The following is a 20521-nucleotide window of genomic DNA, read 5'->3' as shown; positions in this document are numbered from 1 at the left end:
AGGCTCTCCATTCTATGTTTTCTTTTAATGGGCTCTGAGGCTCTGACCCATTTTTATTTTAACTGAACAAAAAATATAAATGCAATAATTTCTAGATTTTACTCGGGCGTTTCCCCAAAAAGTTTATATAAGGGAAATCAGTCAAGATAAATAAAATTCATTAGGCCAATTACGGATTTCAATACATGGGCAGGGCACAGCGCATGGGTAAGCCTGCAGGGCATGGCCTATCCACTGGGGAGGCCAGTTTCCCAGTCAATCAAGAATGAGTTCTTCCCCTGCTGGCGTGGTACACATTAGTCTGCTTGTGAGGTCGTGACGTTTTACTGCCATGGTAGAAGAAAATAACATTCAATTCTCTAGCAACATATCTTGGTGGACATCCTGCAGTCAAGCATGCCAATTACACAACTCCCTCAAAACTTGAGACATCTGTGACATCGCTGTTGTGTGACAAACTGCGCCACATTTTTGGATTGGCCTTTTTATGCCCCAGCACAAAGTGCACCTGATGTCATGATCATGACTGTTAATCAGATTCTTGATATACCACACCTGTCGATTGGATGGGATTATCTTGCAACAAAAAAAAGGTTTGCCCTTCATTTTGGTTGAGAATGGCACTTGCAATGCCAGGGTTGTGGTCGATTGCACAAGGGAGACCAGTAAGGAAGAAAATATGAAATGTTGGTGTAATATTTGTGTGTTGTGGAGAAATGACCAGGCAGGAGACGCGGAGTACAGTTAGTTTTTCGTTTAGTCAAAAACCTCTTCGTTGCTCTCAGTTCCCGGGCACACTAGTTGGCATGTTGCATTCTATTAGGTGTAGTACGTAACACTGTCGAATACATCACCGCTAGTAACAGTATAGTAACTAAATATAAACAGATGTACGATCCCAATACTACACTTTGCACTTCACTTGTCATGACGTTTATCGTTAATTTTCATGACATGCTATTTATCGAATAATTAACTTTTTATTATTACTATTGATTAAATAATAACAATTAACTCCCCCGTACACCTGGGGCACCACATGGGAAAGTTGTTTAATTAATGAGTCTTACCGTTTCCAGAATGTACTCAAAGAAATATCAGAATATAATTGATTTCATAGGCAGTCCCACTAATTAATACATTGCCTCATCAGTCTCATTCTAAAAAGTAGCAAATTCGCAAATCTGCACAAACCGGGTCTCACTAACATCGCATCACCACAAAATTGAGTTGATATTTATTTTACTAACAAGCTATATGATAACATTAGAGATGCAATACACAAACAGGTCTAGGTTATAGTTTAAGAAACTTAAATACAATCGGTAACAGGTCCCTAGCGGCACCAAACACAATATGACACGTGTTACACAAATGTAGATTAAAGAGAAGCAAGGAGAAAGAGCAAGACTTGGATACATGTTTGTTAAGCTTAGCTTAGTTTGCAAGCCCTACCACCTGCCCCGGAATGCCGCTCTTATGGGTAAGAATTACAATGTGTGTATTTACGTGGTTGAAGGTCTCCGGTTGGGTATCTCTGTCATGGGCCGAAAGTATCGCACTTAGTGGATTAGGTCCGCCGACGCCGTGTTCTTTCGATGGCCATCTTACTTCATTATCGGTATGTACGTCTCTGATTAGTCCACAATATGTCACAATGTCCTTTCTCTAGTTATCTGTTCCCTTGCACTTGTTCTGTGTGAGAGTGGGCTTCTGAGGAGGCTATTCAGCAAATGTCCGACACTCCCAGCGTGGTAGGAGGGCCATGTAGACAACCGGTGACTTGAAAAGAATAACGGGTGGTCCTACTTGAATTCACCTTTTACTCAACGGTAAGCAGGATTGTTCAGAGGTTTCCTTTCTTCAACCCCACCTCGTGTGCGTTTTGGGGGTCATGATTAGTTCAAGGACCTCGGCTGCAGAGCGTGGTCCAAACTTAGTCTTGATATGTAAATTTCTTACCTCCACATGTTTTATACCCAGGGTAGAAAGGGATGTTTCCCGGCTTTATGACACCTCTCTGGTTCCCTGGGCAGCGTAGCTAGTTACGAGGCAAAGTAATCACAATACTATGATCTCGTTAGACAAACTAAAATCACAGCCCTCATCGGTCACAAAAAACATTCACTTTGATCTGGATAACATCTCTTCCTACGCGCACACACAGTATAGTCTCTCACATTAGAGACGAGAAAGGAGTTGGGCTGCTGCCGTTAATGTGACCGAATGGGCCCCATCAAACCCTCGTATAACTCTCACCCTCTAGCGGAGGGACAGAGATAGATCTCTGTAGAACCGTGATCCACTGTAACCTGATCCTTACAGGCCGAGTAATGACACCCACTACGTAAGTCGTCTGGATAAGAGCATCTGTAAATTACTTCAATGGCAAAGAGAAATGCTAACTTAAAGGGTCTCATAATTGTACATTAAGCTTTTTATGCGTATGGAACATTTCTGGGGATCTTTAATTTCAAGCTCATGAAGGCATTGTAAATTGTTGGTCCCATGTTTGTGTTATATTTTTTGTTCCGTATAATAGATCAATTGTTCGGCTGGAATTTCTCCCTTTGTCATTATTCAATAACACTTTCTGATGATCTTTTTCAAACAAAGTTAAAAAATGTGATACAAAAGTCTACTCTCTTTTTAATGCAGCGTGTTTGTAGTACCACTTGTCATTTCAAGTTTCTTACAATAGGACCCATTCAACTCGCTACTTGCCATCCAGAGAACTTAAAGCTATACATGCAAATTACAACTTAATTTAAATAGGCCTTTGATCTGAAATCGTTGATAAGAATTTCAAAGATATTTGTTTATATCCTTGAAAGCAACACATTTATTTGGTTTGTCTAATTCTGATGAGTTTTAGGTCTGCCAAAGGCGAAGCATGATTTAAAAAAAAAAAATCATTTTGTCCACTGTGGGCCCAGGAAACAGGTTGAGGAGTTCAATCAAAATATATTCCACAATTATTAAAATGCCATCAATAGACACAAATATTAAGACAATTGTTGCAACTCCACAATGACTACTTACATTGTGACTTACCTATAATGGACAGTTGAAACAGCTGCTGCATCTGCTGACTACGTAGAGGGATCTGATCAGTGATACAGATCCAGCAATGCTACCCTGTGAATACAGTGGACTTTTAGATCTTCCTTGACAGTGTAAAGTGGGCGGAGGGATTGGGACTGCAGGTGTGTGGCAGCCTGCCGGCTGGTCATTTGGTAGTGGCTGTAGCTCAGGCCTTTGCCTTGAGGGAACCACTTCCCCTAATGGATCCTGGAATAGAGAGCCAAGAAAGATGATACCACAGGACATGAGAGAAAATGGAGACACTTTGAATCATCAATCCTAACAGGGAAAGTGTAAAGAAGGGTCTTTCCTGAAGGATGGGGAGGGATGAGGGTCATAGCCCTAAAGTTCTGGTATGTTCTGTCCAGTTGGGACTAGCAGGTGCCATTCAACCAGCCTAGCATACCACTGTGAGTGGGATTGTGAAGAGCAGAGGGAGAGCGGTCAACTTCATTTGGGATTGTATTCCACTTGCTTTAGCAATGTTAACATTTTCCCATGCCAATAAACCACTTGTGATGGGTTTGAAGAAAATAAGTATTTCTCATTTGATTATGGTGAATGCGCAACCTAATCCAGTGAATGGTCATGCATTCCTATGGGAGATTAATCTATGCATATTTACTGTTAAAATTTTAATATTTATGCTGCTTTAATATCATAGGCTAATTATGTGGGGCTTAGTTAGATCACTAACTCTAAAGATAATACCCACTCATAGTATCCATGATTAATCGAACAGTACATTTAATGTCCCCCAAACTTTTTTGCATTTGTAGCCTACCATCCAACCAGATGTTAAACATTGCCAAAGCAAGTGGAATTAAAAAAATCAACAATTAAACAGTTAACTTGCCAGACTTTTTACGTGCTGCTGTGCGTTTTGTGTGCTAACCTTACTTTGCTACCCTGACAACTTTACGGTTTTTACTTTTTAATTACCGGTTTATATTTTATGGTCCTCAACTTTTTTTTCATGTCAACTTTGTTCAAAACTCCGGATTTGCTTTATCTGGACATAGGTTCGTCAGGCACTTCATACAGCGAAGCTAATAGTAAATTGAGTTACATGATGTCCTCTAATGCAGTGCGCGTAAGCTCATAATATACATAGAGAACGACGCTTACAGTCGAGGATAGCTGTGCGCAAGCCCAGCTTTCAGCGCAAATCATTAGGCTAAGAAGTATTTCATGTATGGGCTGAAATGGGCGATACGCGTCTGTGCACCATGAAGTACAGAGATAGAAGTTTAGTATTAAATCCTCCTCGCACTGGCCGTCAGCTGGACGAAACTTTCTCATGGTTCTGGAGGGAATGCCCTATGGAGTTATTATGCTCAACGTTCAGTCTTCATTTGGGTCACAGACAGAACCTTTCAAAACCGGTTTTCCTTTAAGTAGCAGCGAGTGTCGGAGGCCCTGAGCCTTCTCTGGTCGTTTTTATCGGTCCCTCGCCGTTAGGGGTCCTGAGACGGGGGCGAAGGCTCGCCACCGATTTTAGCTCGACAAAATTGAACACCTAGCCATGGGCTTGACTCCATTAACCCATAATTAGAGAACTTAAAACGAATCTCGCCAGACGATCCATACCAGCTGGTTAACAGGGGGCAGGGCTTTACCGACGTTAAAAGGCTAATCTGAAGATGGTGGGCTATATTATTTGACCATGCTGGTCATTTATGAACATTTGAACATCTTGGCCATGTTCTGTTATAATCTCCACCCGGCACAGCCAGAAGAGGACTGGCCACCCCTCATAGCCTGGTTCCTCTCTAGGTTTCTTCCTAGGTTTTGGCCTTTCTAGGGAGGTTTTCCTAGCCACCGTGCTTGCTGTTTGGGGTTTTAGGCTAGGTTTCTGTACAGCATTTTGATATATCAGCTGACGTAAGAAGGGCTATATAAATACATTTGATTTGAAACCCTCTCTTGACAATCCTCACAGTTCATTCACAGATGGTATGGCCCATGTTGACTCCAGTGCTTCCCAGAGTTGTGTCAAGTTGGCTGGATGTCCTTTGGGTGGTGGACCATTCTTGATACACACGGGAAACTGTTGAGCATGAAAACTCCAGCAGCGTCGCAGTTCTTGACACAGCCCGGTGTGCCTGGCACCTACTACCATACCCCGTTAAAAAGGCACTTAAATATTTTGTCTTGCCCATTCACTCTCTGAATGGCACACACACCCAGGGCTGCATGCTACATGCTAAAGGCCACAGAGAGAGCACAGCCAGCACAAGGCTAGCAGGCCAGGACAGGAGTAGGCTGGACAATAGAACGAGTCAAAATGAACCCAAAGCTGAAAATTTCCAAAGAACATTGGCTGAGCTGGAACAGTAACGAGAAGCCATAGTAAAATAATTTAAACAAACCTTCCCTAAGCCTCTTCTGACTGGAGTGATGCTTAGAATTCCATTTCCCTTAAATGGCACAAACATTTCTACCTTCTTATTTTACCACTACAATCTGTTCTTTGGACGAAACTTAAAAATAACTTGTGTAGAAAGTAAACATCCACACCTCGATGGTGTCAAGTGTGCTTATGTCTGCGTAAGGAGGAAGTAGAAAAATGTTTTGCAACTTTGACTATTTCTGATCTAGCAATCGATGACAGAGTACGCTGCCCGACCTTATGTCATTAGAAAGAGGATTTTATCCTGATTTTTAAAATGGTGTTCAATTTGAAACAAATCAAAAAATATATTTTGTGAGATGCTGATTGACGCACTTTGATTGCGTCACTTCCTCTTGAATTTGCAGACGTGTTGCTGTGCGTTTTGCTGTGCGTTTTGTTGCCAACTTTACTTTGCTAGCTTTGCTTTGCTAGCTGACAACTTTACGTTTATATTTTTAGTTTTTCCATCACAACTTTTTTCCCTCATTCAACTTTTTCACTCCGGACGCTTTGTTGACATGTTCGTCAGCACCGTTCAACAGCCCGAAGCTATAGTAATTTAGACATGATGTCTTCTTAACTGCAGTTCGCGTAATCTAAATAACAGAGAATGAGTTAACGACGAGGAATAGTGGTGCGCAAGCCCAGCTTCAGACGCAATCGTTAGGTCAAGGTAATTTCAGTTAGGAAAGGGTGTTGAACAGGTCTGTGCCACCAGTAAGTACAGATAGTAACGTTAGTATAAATCCCCCTCGACTGTCGCCGTTCAGCGACAAATTTTCTCATGGCTTCTGGAGGGAATGTCTGTTGGAAGATGCTCAACCGTGTCGCTCATATTCAGCCGAACAGAGTACTTTCACCGGTTTCCCCATTGAGGTAGCGAGTCTAGGTGTCTGACCCTGAGTTTTCTTTGTTCTCACTCCTCCCGTTACGGGGTCTGAGACGCCGAAGGCTCCACCATTTAGCTCGACAAATTGAAAACCAGTCATTTGGCGACTCCATTACCTGCAGGATTAACTTAAAACGAATCACCCAGCGATCATGACACTTGTTTACAGGGGCGGTGCTACCGACGTTAAGGCTAATTGAAGGATGGTGCTGGCTAAAGCTAAAAACTGGCGAGTGTAGAGAGTATAGAGATAGTTGTATCACGTCGGCACCAACGATGTTAGGATGAAACAGTCAGAGGTTCACCAAGCGCAACATAGCTTCAGCCTGTAAATCAGCTAGAAGATGTGTCAGCATCGAGTATTGTCTCTGCCTCACCCAGTTAGGGGGAGTGACGAGCTCTACAGCAGAGTCTCACAACTCAATCGCTGGTTGAAAACTGTTTTCTGCCCCTCCCAAAAGGTAGAATTTGTGTAGATAATTGGCCCTCTTTCTGGGACCACCACAAACAGGACCAAGCCTGACCTGCTGAGGAGTGACGGACTCCATCTCAGCTGAGGGTGCTCTCATTTATCTACAAACTAGAATAGGGCTCTAACTCCACTTAGTCCACAATGAAATAGGGTGCAGGCAGGCAGCAGGCTGTTAGCCAACCGACACGCTTAGTGGAGTCTGCCAATAGCACAGTCAGTGTAGTCAGCTCAGCCATCCCCATTGAGACTGTGTCTGTGCCTCGACCTAGGTTGGCAAAACTAAACATGGCGGTGTTCGCCTTAGCAATCTCATTAGGATAAAGACCTCCTCCATTCCTGCCATTATTGAAAGAGATCGTGATACCTCACATCCAAATAGGGTTACTTAATGTTAGATCCCTCACTTCCAAGGCAGTTATAGTCAATGAAACTAATCACTGATCATAATCTTGATGTGATGGCCTGACTGAAACATGCGTTAAGCCTGATGAATTTACTGTGTTAAATGAGCCTCACCTCCTGGTTACACTAGTGACCATATCCCCGTGCATCCCGCAAAGGCGGAGGTGTTGCTAACATTTACGATAGCAAATTTCAATTTACAAAAAAAAAAAAAGACGTTTTCGTCTTTTGAGCTTCTAGTCATGAAATCTATGCAGCCTACTCAATCACTTTTTATAGCCACTGTTTATAGGCCTCCTGGGCCATATACAGCGTCTCTCTGAGTTCCCTGAATTCCTATCAGACCTTGTAGTCATAGCAGATCAATATTCAAAATTTTTGGTGATTTTAATATTCTAATGGAGAAGTCCACGACCCACTCCAAAAGTCTTTCGGAACCATCATCGACTCAGTGGTTTTTGCCAACATGTCTCTGGACCTACTCACTGCCACAGTCATACTCTGGACTAGTTTGTCCCATGGAATAAATGTTGTAGATCTTAATGTTTTCCTCTAATCCTGGACTGTCGGACCACCATTTTATTACGTTTGCAATCGCAACAAATAACCTGCTCAGACCCCAACCAAGGAACATCAAAAGTCGTGCTATAAATCTCTCAGACAACACAAAAATTCCTTGATGCCCTTCCAGACTCCTTCTGCCTACCCAAGGACGTCAGAGGACAAAAATCAGTTAACCACCTAACTGAGGAACTCAATTTAACCTTGCGCAATACCCTAGATGCAGTTGCACCCCTAAAAACTAAAAACATTTGTCATAGAAACTAGCTCCCTTGTACAAAAAAACCCGAGCGTTGAAGCAAGCTTCCAGAAAATTGGAAACGGAAATGGCGCACCACCAAACTGGAAGTCTTCCGACTAGCTTGGAAAGACAGATAGCTGCAGTACCGAAGAGCCCTCACTGCTGCTCGATCATCCTACTTTTCAACTTAATTGAGGAAATAAGAACAATCCAAAATTTCTTTTTGATATGTTGCAAAGCTAACTAAAAGCAGCATTCCCCAAGAGAGGATGGCTTTCACTTCAGCAGTAATAAAATTCATGAACTCTTTGAGGAAAAGATCATGATCATTAGAAAGCAAATTATGGACTCCTCTTTAAATCTGCGTATTCCTCCAAAGCTCAATTGTCCTGAGTCTGCACACTGCCAGACCTAGGATCAAGGAGACACTCAAGTGTTTAGTACTATATCTCTTGACACAATGATGAAATATCATGGCCTCTAAACCTTCTAGCTGCATACTGGTCTATTCCTACTAAACTACTGAAAGAGCGCTTCCTGCTTGGCCCTCCTATGTTGAACATAATAAACGGCTCTCTATCACCGGATGTGTACCAAACTCACTAAAGTGGCAGTAATAAAGCCTCTCTTGAAAAAGCCAAACCTTGACCCGGAAAATAAAAAAACTATCGCTATATCGAATCTTCCATTCCTCTCAAAAATGTTGAAAAAGCTGTTGCGACAGCAACTCACTGCCTTCCTGAAGACAAACAATGTATACGAAATGCTTCAGTCTGGTTTTAACCCCATCATAGCACTGAGACTGCACTGTAAAGGTGGTAAATACCTTTAATGGCGTCAGACCGAGGCTCTGCATCTGTCCTCGTGCTACTGACCTAGTGCTGCCTTTGACACCATCGATCACCACATTCTTTTGGAGAGACTGGAAACCCAATTGGTCTACACGGACAAGTTCTGCCGGTTTAGATCTTACTGTCGGAAAGATATCAGTTTGTCTCTTGTGAATGGTTTGTCTCTGACAAATCAACTGTACATTTCGGTGTTCCTCAAGGTTCCGTTTTAGGCCACTATTGTTTTCACTATATATTTACCTCTTGATGTATTCAAAACATAATGTTAACTTTCACTGCTTGCGGATGACACACAGCTGTACATTTCAATGAAACATGGTGAGCCTCAAATTGCCCTCGCTAGAAGCCTGTGTTCAGACATAAGGAAGTGGATGGCTGCAAACTTTCTAATTTTAAACCGGACAAAACAGAGATGCTTGTTCTAGGTCCCAAGAAACAAAGAGATCTTCTGTTAACTGACAATAATCTTGTGTTTAAAGTCGTCTCAAATAAAACTGTGAAGACCTCGGTTACTCTTGACCCTGATCTCTCTTTTGACGAACATATCAAGACTGTTTCAAGGACAGCTTTTCCATCTACGAACATTGCAAAAACAGAAATTTCTGTCAAATGATGCAGAAAAATTAATCCATGCATTTGTTACTTCTAGGTTAGACTACTGCAATGCTCTACTTTCCGGCTACCCGGATAAAGCACTAAATAAACTTCAGTTAGTGCTAAATACGGCTGCTAGTCCTGACTAGAACCAAGAAAATTTGATCATATTACTCCAGTGCTAGCCTCCCTACACTGGCTTCCTGTTAAGGCAAGGGCTGATTTCAAGGTTTACTGTTAACCATAAAGCGTTACATGGGCTTGCTCCTACCTACTTTCCGAGTTGGTCCTCCGTACAACCTACACGTACGCTACGGTCACAAGACGCAGGCCTCCAATGTCCCTAGAATTTCTAAGCAAACAGCTGGAGGCAGGGCTTTCTCCTATAGATCTCCATTTTTATGGAATGTCTGCCTACCCATGTGAGAGACGCAGACTCGGTCTCAACCTTTAAGTCTTTACTGAAGACTTATCTCTTCAGTAGGTCATATGATTGAGTGTAGTCTGGCCAAGAGTGTGAAGGTGAACGGAAAGGCTCTGGAGCAACGAACCGCCCTTGCTGTCTCTGCCTGGCCGGTCCCCCTCTCTCCACTGGGTTCTCTGCCCTAACCCTATTACAGGGGCTGAGTCACTGGCTTACTGGTGCTCTTTCATGCCGTCCTAGGAGGGGTGCGTCACTTGAGTGGGTTGAGTTACTGACGTGATCTTCCTGTCTGGGTTGGCGCCCCCTTGGTTTGTGCTGTGGTGGAGATCTTTGTGGGCTATACTCGGCCTTGTCTCAGGATGTAAGTTGGTGGTTGAAGATATCCCTCTAGTGGTGTGGGGGCTGTGCTTTGGCAGAGTGGGTGGGTTATATCCTTCCTGTTTGGCCCTGTCCGGGGTATCATCGGATGGGGCCACAGTGTCTCCTGACCCCTCCTGTCTCGCCTCCAGTATTTATGCTGCAGTAGTTTATGTGTCGGGGGGCTAGGGTCAGTTGGTTATACCTGGAGTACTTCTCCTATCTTATCCAGTGTCCTGTGTGAATTTAAGTATGCTCTCTCTAATTCTCTCGTTCTCTCTTTCTCTCTCTCYGAGAACCTGAGCCCTAGGACCATACGTCACGGCAAACCGGGCATGATGACTCCTTGCTGTCCCCAGTCCACCTGGCCTTGCTGCTGTTCCAGTTTCAACTGTTCTGCCTGCTGTTATYGAACCCCTACCTGTTCAACTCTTAATGATCGGCTATGAAAAGCCAACTGACATTTATTCCTGATTATTATTTGACGATGCTTGTCATTTATGAACATTTTGAAAATCTTGGCTCTCTCTAATTCTCTCCTTCTCTCTCTCTTTCTCTCTCTCGGAGGACCTGAGCCCTGGGGCCGTGCGTCGGGGCTGCCGGGCGTGATGGCTCCTTGCTGTCCCCAGTCCACCTGGCCTTGCTGCTATTCCAGTTTCAGCTGTTCTGCCTGCGGTTATGGAACCGCCACCTGTCCCGGACCTGCTATTTTCAACTCTTGATGATCGGCTATGAAAAGCCAACTGAAAATTATTCATGATTATTATTTGACCATGCTTGTCACTTATGAACATTTTGAACATCTTGGCATAGTTCTGTTATAATCTCCACCCAGCACAGCCAGAAGAGGACTGGCCACCCCTCATAGCCTGGTTCCTCTCTAGGTTTCTTCCTAGGTTTTGGCCTTTCTAGGGAGTTTTTCCTAGCCACCGTGCTTCTACACCTGCATTGCTTGCTGTTTGGGGTTTTAGGCTGGGTGTCTGTACAGCACTTCGAGATATTAGCTGATGTACYAAGGGCTATATAAAATAAACTTGATTTGATTTGATGTGTGGTGATATAGACCAGCATGCCTCTCCATAGGAAAACAATGGCGGGAGCTCAGAGTTCCAAGCAATGTTCCCTCTAAATTGCGTGTGCAGTAGCCAGAGACTGCTGTGCAGCAGTCAGTGCAGAAATATCAGCCCACAGAGAGAAGCATGAGATTAAACTTCAATCAACTTTCTAGAGCAGCAGTCACGAACCGGTCAATTGCGATCGACTGGTCGATCTCCAAGGTATACCTAGTAGATTGTCTAACATTTATGTAAAAAACCCAGTGATAAATATTATTATTTTTAATTTGTCTCGGGCTGTTGGTGGTAGATGCACCTGATTCAGCTGCCCTGCGCGCCGGGTAGGCGAACTGTTGCCATTTTGAACCACTGCACGTGTCTGAACGTACAAAATCTGCCTTCCTGGCGGKCCAGAGAGKAAATTAAGTACACTTTTGGCCTACCGCTGGCCAATCGGATGGCTCAGATGACTGTGTCTGCAGTGAAGTAGCATGCATAAAAGAAAGCTACAGCAAAGTTGATACTGTGAGATTTCAAAACGTTTAAAACAGTGACTATATAGAGAGACTGTCAACGAATACAGCAAAAATGTTTGAGTGAGTTCGTGTTTAAGTTCTTACTTATAAGCCATAAAATGTGCGTTCTTCCTATTTCCARTCAACGCTACAACAAGCACTGCAGCAGTATTGAATGAGTAGGAAAGTGTATCTATAGGCTTGCGTTGTTGTTATTGTTAGCGGCTTTAATATCGAAGAATATTTCACTTTCTCTGTTCATAGTAACAACATGAATTTGTGCATGAGGCAGAAATAATGAGGRGCGACTCGAGTTTCACCAGCTGGAAGATGGTGTCCCTTTTTGGTTAGTGTCAGTGGAGGCAAGGGAGAGCAGAGAGATATCCTCAGTCTGCTGCTCTCTCCCTCCGCTGAGACTGACCATCAGATACAGGCACCATCAGCCCAGTAAAATAAAAATAAAGCAAATGATTTAACTGATGCTCACTCAGCGGTGCTTCCCAAGTAATACAACAATGGATCTATTACCGGTGTGATCATATCATTGACAAAAATGGCCCGAGCAACAATGCATTAGCAGGGCAAAGCCAATATGCGGTGATAATGTATTGGGCCTATAGCTTACTGCAGAAATCTCATTGCTACAGTGCTGTTTTTAATTGCTTAATGTTCCATAGGCTTACGTTTAAGTCATGTAAAAAAACTAATCTCAGCAGTAGATCTTGGCTTGCATTTTGACTCAAAGTGATCTTGACTCCGAAAAGGTTGACCACAGTTCTACAGTTTTCCCTGTTAACACTGTCAACGTTTCGCTTTACCATGGCAATTGTGATCGAATCAACACAATACAACACAGACCGGTGCGGCGTAAACAATCAGAGCTGCAGTAGGCCTATATGCAAATAGACCATTGCCATATATGGATCTGTGTCATTTACTTTGAACTGAACTTTGTTTGATGCTGTAATAAAACATTTTTTTACATCAGCAGATGTCACAAAGTACTATACAGAAACCCAGCCTAAAACCCAAACAACAAGGGATGTAGAAGCACGGTGGCTGGGAGAAACTTCCTAGAACGGCAGGAACCTAGGAAGAAACCTAGAGAGGAACCAGGCTTGGACGGGTGGCCAGTCCTCTTCTTGCTGTGCCGGGTGGAGATTATAAGAGTCCATGGCCATTAAAGGACAGATTGTTCTTCAAGATGTTCAAAGATGACCAGCAGGGTCAAACAATAATCACAGTGGTTGTAGAGGGTGCAACAGGTCAGTACCTCAGGAGTAAATGTCAGTTGGCTTGTCATAGCCGAGCATTCAGAGGTTGAGACAGCAGGTGTGAGTGAGTGAGACAAACAGCGAGAGACGAAAACAGCAGGTCTGGGACAAGGTAGCAAGTCTGGTGAACAGGTCAGGGTTCCCTAGCCGCAGGCAGAACAGTTGAAACTGGAGCAGCAGCACGACCAGGTGGACTGAGGACGGCCAGGAGTCATCAGGCCAGGTAGTCCTGAGGCATGATCCTAGAGCGGAGAGAGGGATAATTAGAGGGAGCATACTTAAATTCACACAGGACACCAGATAAGACAGGYGAATTACACCAGATATAACAGACTGACCCAACCCCCCGGTGCATAGATACTGGAGACAGGGGTGAGGTCGGGGGACACAGTAGCCCCGTCAAACGATACCCCCGGACAGGGCCAACCAGACAGGATATAACCCCACCCACTTTTCCAAAGCACAGCCCACACACCACTAGTGGGATGTCAACTTACTACCCTGAGACAAGGCTGAGTATAGCCCACAAAGATTTCCTCCACCGCACGAGCCCAAGGGGGCACAAAACAGGACAGGAAGATCACGTCTGTGACTCAACCCACTCAAGTACGCACCCCTCCTAGGGACGATGTGATGGAAATTTTATACATGTGCTTTTCTTATAACTCATTTCTGTGTTCATGCAAGTGACTGAATCCTCACTTATCAGAAGCTGCAATTTGGCAGTACACCCAGACCTTGTTTTGAGAACAAAAGATCTGTTTCAAGGTCTCAGCTTCGAGAGAAGATGCCTCGTGAGGTTTTGGTCTGTCACATGTTATGAAACAAAACGGTAATGATTGATTCATTAATTATATTATTAGTAAATATACCTCATCTGTGTATAGCCGTATATAAAACAACTGCTGGGACTGCCCAAGCAGAGCTTCTATTAGACGTTCACAATGGTACATTAAGTTTGTTTGAACATCTCCAGCACACTGACAATAAACAATTATTAATTTAAGATTGACTTCGAGTGTCCCTATCTATGTAAGAATTTCCACAACAACGGTATGGAAGATCACTAGTAAGCCAGTGACTCAGCCCCCGTAATAGGGTCAGAGGCAGAGAATCCCAGTGGAGCGAGGGGAGCCGGCCAGGCAGAGAGAGCAAGGGCAGTTCATCGCTCCAGTGCCTTGCCGTTCACCTTCGCACCCCTGGGCCAGACTACACTCAATCATAGGACCTACTGAAGAGATGAGTCTTCAGTAAAGACTTAAAGGTTGAGACCGAGTCTGCGTCTCTCCCATGGATAGGCAAATCATTCCATAAAAATTTAGCTCTATAGAAGAAAGCCCCGGAGAGCTGTTTGCTTAGAATTCTAGGGACAATGAGGAGGCCTGCGTCTTGTGATCGTACCGTACGTGTAGCTATGTACGGAAGGACCAAAATCAGAGAGATAGGTAGGAGCAAGCCCATGTCATACTTTGTAGATTAGCAGTAAAACCTTGAAATCAGCCCTAGCCTTAACAGGAAGCCAATGTAGAGAGGCTAGCACTGGAGTAATATGATACATTTTTTGTCGTTCTAGTCAGGATTCTAGCAGCCGTGTTTAGCACTAACTGAAGTTTATTTAGTGCTTTATCCGGGTAGCCGGAGAGAAGAGCATTGCAGTAGTCTAATCTAGAAGTGACAAAAGCATGGATTAGCTTTTCTGCATTTTTTTTACAAAACGCTTCATTTTTTTGCAATGTTATCGAGATGGAAAAAAAGCTGTCCTTGAAATATTCTTGATATGTTCGTCAAACGAGAGATCAGGGACCAGAGTAACACTTGGTTAAACGAAATGTACAGCTGTGTGTCGTCCACAAAGCAGTGAAAGTTGACATTGTGTTTCCGCATGACATCACCAAGAGGTAGAATATATAGTGAAAACAATAGTGATCCTAAAACAGAACCTTGAGGAACACCAACATTTACAGTTGATTTGTCAGACAAACCATCTAAAGACAAACTGATCTTTCCGACAGATAAGATCTAAATCAGACAATAATTTCTCCGTGTAGACCAATTAGGGTTTCTAATCTCTCCAAAAGAATGCAGTGGTCAATGGTGTCAAAAGCAGTACTAAGGTCTCGGAGCACGAGGACAGATGCTGAGCCTTGGTCTGACGCCATTTAAAAAGGTAATTTACCACCTTCATGAGTGCAGTCTCAGTGCTATGATGGGGGCTAAAACCAGGTTGAAGTATTTTGTATACATTATTTGTCTTCAGTAAGGCACTGAGTTGCTGTGCAACAGCTTTTTCAAAATGTTTTGAGAGGAATGGGAGATTCTAAATATTTTATTTTGTATTTTCCGGGTCAAGCTTTGGCTTTTTCAAGAGAGGTTTTATTACTGCCACTTTTAGTGAGTTTGGTACACATCCGGTAGATAGGGAGCCATTTATTATGTTCAACATAGGAGGGCCAAGGACAGAAAGTAGCTCTTTCAGTAGTTTAGTTGGAATGCAGTATGCAGCTTGACGGTTTAGAGGCCATGACTATGTTCATGAATGTGTCAGATACAGGATTTTTTWAAATGGTGTCTCCGAATCAATGGTGTCTCCATTGATTCGTTGGTGCGACTGCATCTAGGGTATTACGCAAGGTTAAATGTGACATGTTTCAGGAAACTAGGCATATGTCTCAAATGACGACTTCACATGAGAAGAGCTGTTTGAACATAACTTTTTTTAAATAAAAATGCATTTTTTGGCAGAAATGCCTTCTCGAACATGTGAACTTCCATGTGCCTTAATAAAACTTTTATGCCATATGTAAATACGAATAAAGTTGTTAAATTACAAGCCAAAGAAAGACAGGTACCTTCCCGCTAGCCATGATGGACTGAGATAATAAGTGGGCTGGACATGCCAAGAGATGAGTTTCAGATTGGTCTGCCATYTAGAGGGCTTCTGTCTGAGTTTGTCAGTCTGTTGGTAAATCCTGTCGAAAGCGTCTTTAAAAAAAAAAAATGTGTAGTGGAGCTGCATAAGTGTTGATCTCCACTTTCTGGAGGTTCGAGTTTTGAAATCAGTGGAATTAGAGTGATTGCTAAAGAGATGGAGAAAACACCTGTCTCCGGACTACATCTTCAAACTAAGGGCAACCATGGCATGGCATCCGTGACAGGAATACACGTCCATCATGCATGATGATGTATACGGGTAAGATAGTCAAGCTAGCTACATTTTCAGATATTACATGTTTCTAATTTTGACAGAAAGTGCTTTCATTTCAAGCTAAAGTGTACTGTTGGCTAGCTAGCTGACATTAGCTGGCTGGCTCCCTAGCTAACGTTACGTGGTTAGGTACCACTACCAGCAGATTCATGCAGGGTAGTAATGACATGATTTGACACTATGTTCATTGTTGTTTAACTAACATTAGCTGGTTGGCTCGCTAGCTAACATTATGTGTATGATCTTACGCGTTGTTTACCTAGCTAGGTTCATTGTTTACCTAGCTAGCTACATGACTTAACAAAAGACTTCACTATGAAAGTACGCTAACCATTTTGGGTGTGTTCTTAAATTCAGTCGGAGTATGCCAGAGCGCAGAATAACTGATGAATTTACGAACACACAACACCCGTTGAATGTAGCCAGTGTCAGTAAACGTCGGCAAAAAAGTGTAATGAAATTGTTGTCAGCAGAGCTGGTTAGTTTTCATGTTATCCAGAGGTAAACAAAGCCAGAGCATCAAGTGTGTGCTGTGAACGCAAAACGAGATGGGTTGGGCTAAAGCTTAAGATGGTGTGAACGATGCTGAATGGGTGTAGATAAAGAAGAGCTCTTCACTAGGTATCAAAACATTCAAAGGCCATTTTCTCAAAAGTGAGTTTACAAGTGTCACGCCCTGACCTTAGAGATCCTTTTTATGTCTCTATTTTGGTTTGGTCAGGGTGTGAGTTGGGGTGGGTATTCTATGTTCTATTATTTGTATTTCTATGTTTTGGCCGGGTAGGGTTCTCAATCAGGGACAGCTGTCTTATCGTTGTCTCTGATTGAGAACCATACTTAAGTAGCCCTTTTTCCCACCTGTCTTTGTGGGAAGTTGACTTTGTTTATGGCACTTAGCCTTAAGCTTCACGGTTTGTTTTGTATTGTTTATTGTTTTGTCGGCGTCTATTCACTTAAAAAAAAGAAAATGTAAGCTCACCACGCTGCACCTTGGTCCACTTCATTTAACGGCCGTGACAACAAGCTTATCAACTTTCAAAGCAAAATTACTTCCCATTGTTCCTCAAAAACGCAGTACAACTTTGTAGCTCTGAGTATCTACATTTATCCAATGTAAAAATCACAATTTCACATTTTCTACATAAGACCGATTTGAGGCGGTCGGTCACAAATGAAGATCCTCAATTAGGTGGTTAACCGATTTTTTTGTGCTAAAATGTCCTTGGGTAGCTGGATGAGTCTGGAAGGGCATCTAGGAATGTTCAGGTTGTCTGAGAATTTATAGCACAGCTTTTGATGATCCTTGGTTGGGGTCTGAGCAGATTATTTGTTGCGATTGCAAACGTAATAAAATTGTGGTCCAATAGTCCAGGATTATGAGGAAAAAACATTTAGATCCACAATATGTATTCCACTGGACAAAACTAGATRKAGGGTATGTCTGTGGCAATGAGTAGATCCGGAAACATGTTGGACAAAACTCACTGAGTTGATGATGGCCCCGAAAGCCTTTTGGAATGGGTCTGTGGACTTTTCCATGTGAATATTAAAGTCACCCAAAATTAGAATATTATCTGCCATGACTACAAGGTCTGATAGGAATTCAGAGAACTCTGTGAGGAACGCTGTATACGGCCCAGGAGGCCTGTAAACAATAGCTATAAAAAGTGATTGAGTAGGCTGCATAGATTTCATGACTAGAAGCTTAAATGATGAAAACACAGTAATTTTTGGGGGGTAAATTGACATTTGCTGTCATAAATGTTAGCAACACCTCCACATTTGTGGGATGCTAGTGTAACCAGGAGGATAATCTCTTTCAATAATGACAGGAATGAAGGTCTTTATTCCAGTGAGATTGCTAAAGCGAACACCGCCATTTTTGGCTCAACCTAGATTGAGGCAGTCACAGTCTCAGTGGGGATAGCTGAGCTGACTACACCGACTGTGCTAGTGGCAGACTCCACTAAACTGGCAGGCTGGCTAACAGCCTGCTGCCTGGCCTGCATCTCATTGGGGAGCTAGATGAGTTAGAGCCCTGTCTATGTTCATAGATCAGATGAGAGCACCCCTCCAGCTAGGATGGAGTCAGTCACTTCTCAGCAGGCGAGGCGTTGTCCTGGTTGTGGGTGAGTCACAGAAAGAGGGACAATTATCTACATATTTTATATTTTGGGAGGGGCAAAAAACAGTTTTCAACCAGCGATGGAGTTGTGAGACTCTGCTGTAGAGCTCATCACTCCCCCTAACTGGGAGGGGGCCAGAGACAATTACTCGATGCCGACATCTTTCTAGCTGATTTATACGCTGAAGCTATGTTGCGCTTGGTGACCTCTGACTGTTTCATCCTAACGTCGTTGGTGCCGACGTGGATAACAATATCCCTATACTCGCCAGTTTTAGTTTTAGCCAGCACCATCTTCAGATAGCCTTTACGTCTTTATGTAATAATGGTATGGGAATAATAATGCATTTTATTTTGTAAAGTGTTTTTTGTGTCAAACAACACAACATTTTCAGTCACCTCCTTGTCAGAATGACAAGTTGTTAAACAGGTTAACGTCAATCCCTGCATGTTTTCTTTCAACGTCTCAAGGAATGTAGGCCCACGTTGAACACCACACATTGGCTGCTACTGTAGGCTGAATGATAGAACAGCTACTTCCATGTTAAAATGTTATGGGATGTATTTGGTAGCCACTCTGGTAGGCCTACATTATTATAAAATAGCCACAGTAGCCTAATGGTTAGAGCGTTGGGCCAGTAACCGAATGGTTGCTGGATTGAATCCCCGAGCTGACAAGGTACAGATCTGTCGTTCTGCCCCTGAGCAAGGCAGTTAACCCATTGTTCCCCGTGTGCCGAAGACGTGAATGTCGATTACGGCAGCTCTCTGATTCAGAGGGTTTGGGTAAAATGCGGAAGGCACATTTTAGTTGTACAATTAACAAGGTATTCCCCTTTCCCCAGTAGCCTACATGGCAACTGTTAAAACTGTCATTTAAAGCGGATACAGCCCCAGTATTCACAGTAAATGCGCACTGGAAGTTGCGCATCATGTTCTTGTGCCGGGCATCCTTGTGGTTGGTGGAGCATCGCAAGTTTTTTATTTTAATTTAACTAGGCAAGTCAGTTAAGAACACATTCTTATTTACAATAACGGCCAATGAACAGTCGGTTAACTGCCTTGTTCAGGGGCAGAACGACATAATTTTACCTTGTTAGCTCGGGGATTCAATCCAGTAACCAACACTCTAACCACTAGCCTACCTGCCGCCTCTCTTTCGTCTGGTCTTCACGTTGTTTTATACGGGTATCCTTCATTTATTTGTCTTGGGCTACGGCCAAACAGTAGCCTGTCTGGAGTTGGGTTAATAAACCGTGAATTCGTAAACTCAATCCTCTGCTTGGACAATTGTTCCTTTATGAACTAGCCAGAGCTTTACAATAAAAAAATCAATGAAAAAAAAAATTACTGTATAACATTGTGAGATATTTGGCGAAATAGACAGACATGTCCATGTAGAATTTTCCCATAGGGAAACAATGGGGCAGCCTCAGAGTTCAAACAGCAATGTGTAATTTTTGACATTTTAAATCTTTGCTTTTGATGACAACTTAGTACGCTGCTCTTTTTCCTCTTCAATTAACTGTTTTTGGTTTATGTGTATGCCCCGTCAGTTGTATTGTTTATTGTTATGCTATAAATTGTTATTTTATGGTTGTAAAGTAATAAAATGAACTAGCAAATATTTTATATTTTGCAATTCTGAGTAATTACTACTTCAGTAGGGATATACACTTTATTCAGTGACCTTAGGTATAGAATATTTTTGATGGTCTGATCCCATTGTTTAAAACATTTTTATGATCTGCAATTGCTACATAATTCCAATAGATGGCAGCAAACACCCACAAATGACATTTCAGAAAATTAGTTCTCTCCCTGTATACTCCAGGACAACACCCGTGTCCTTTTTTGCTGTCCCTTTCCACACTGCTAACGCCCGAGGGAGGACTGAAACATTATTTTAACGGATTACTGTGAATTAGTATAATGATGATTCATGTGTACTATTACCTATTTTCATGCTCATGTTTCGAAATTATACTTGATTACAATTTCAATAACGATGATCAATAATCCTGAACATTAATTTAGTCACCTCTGGTCGAGAAAAACATATTGTCCTTGTACATTC

Source organism: Salvelinus sp. IW2-2015, linkage group LG15 (assembly GCF_002910315.2).
Source record: "Salvelinus sp. IW2-2015 linkage group LG15, ASM291031v2, whole genome shotgun sequence".
Lineage (NCBI taxonomy): Eukaryota > Metazoa > Chordata > Actinopteri > Salmoniformes > Salmonidae > Salvelinus > Salvelinus sp. IW2-2015.
This window is presented reverse-complemented; position numbering follows the sequence as displayed.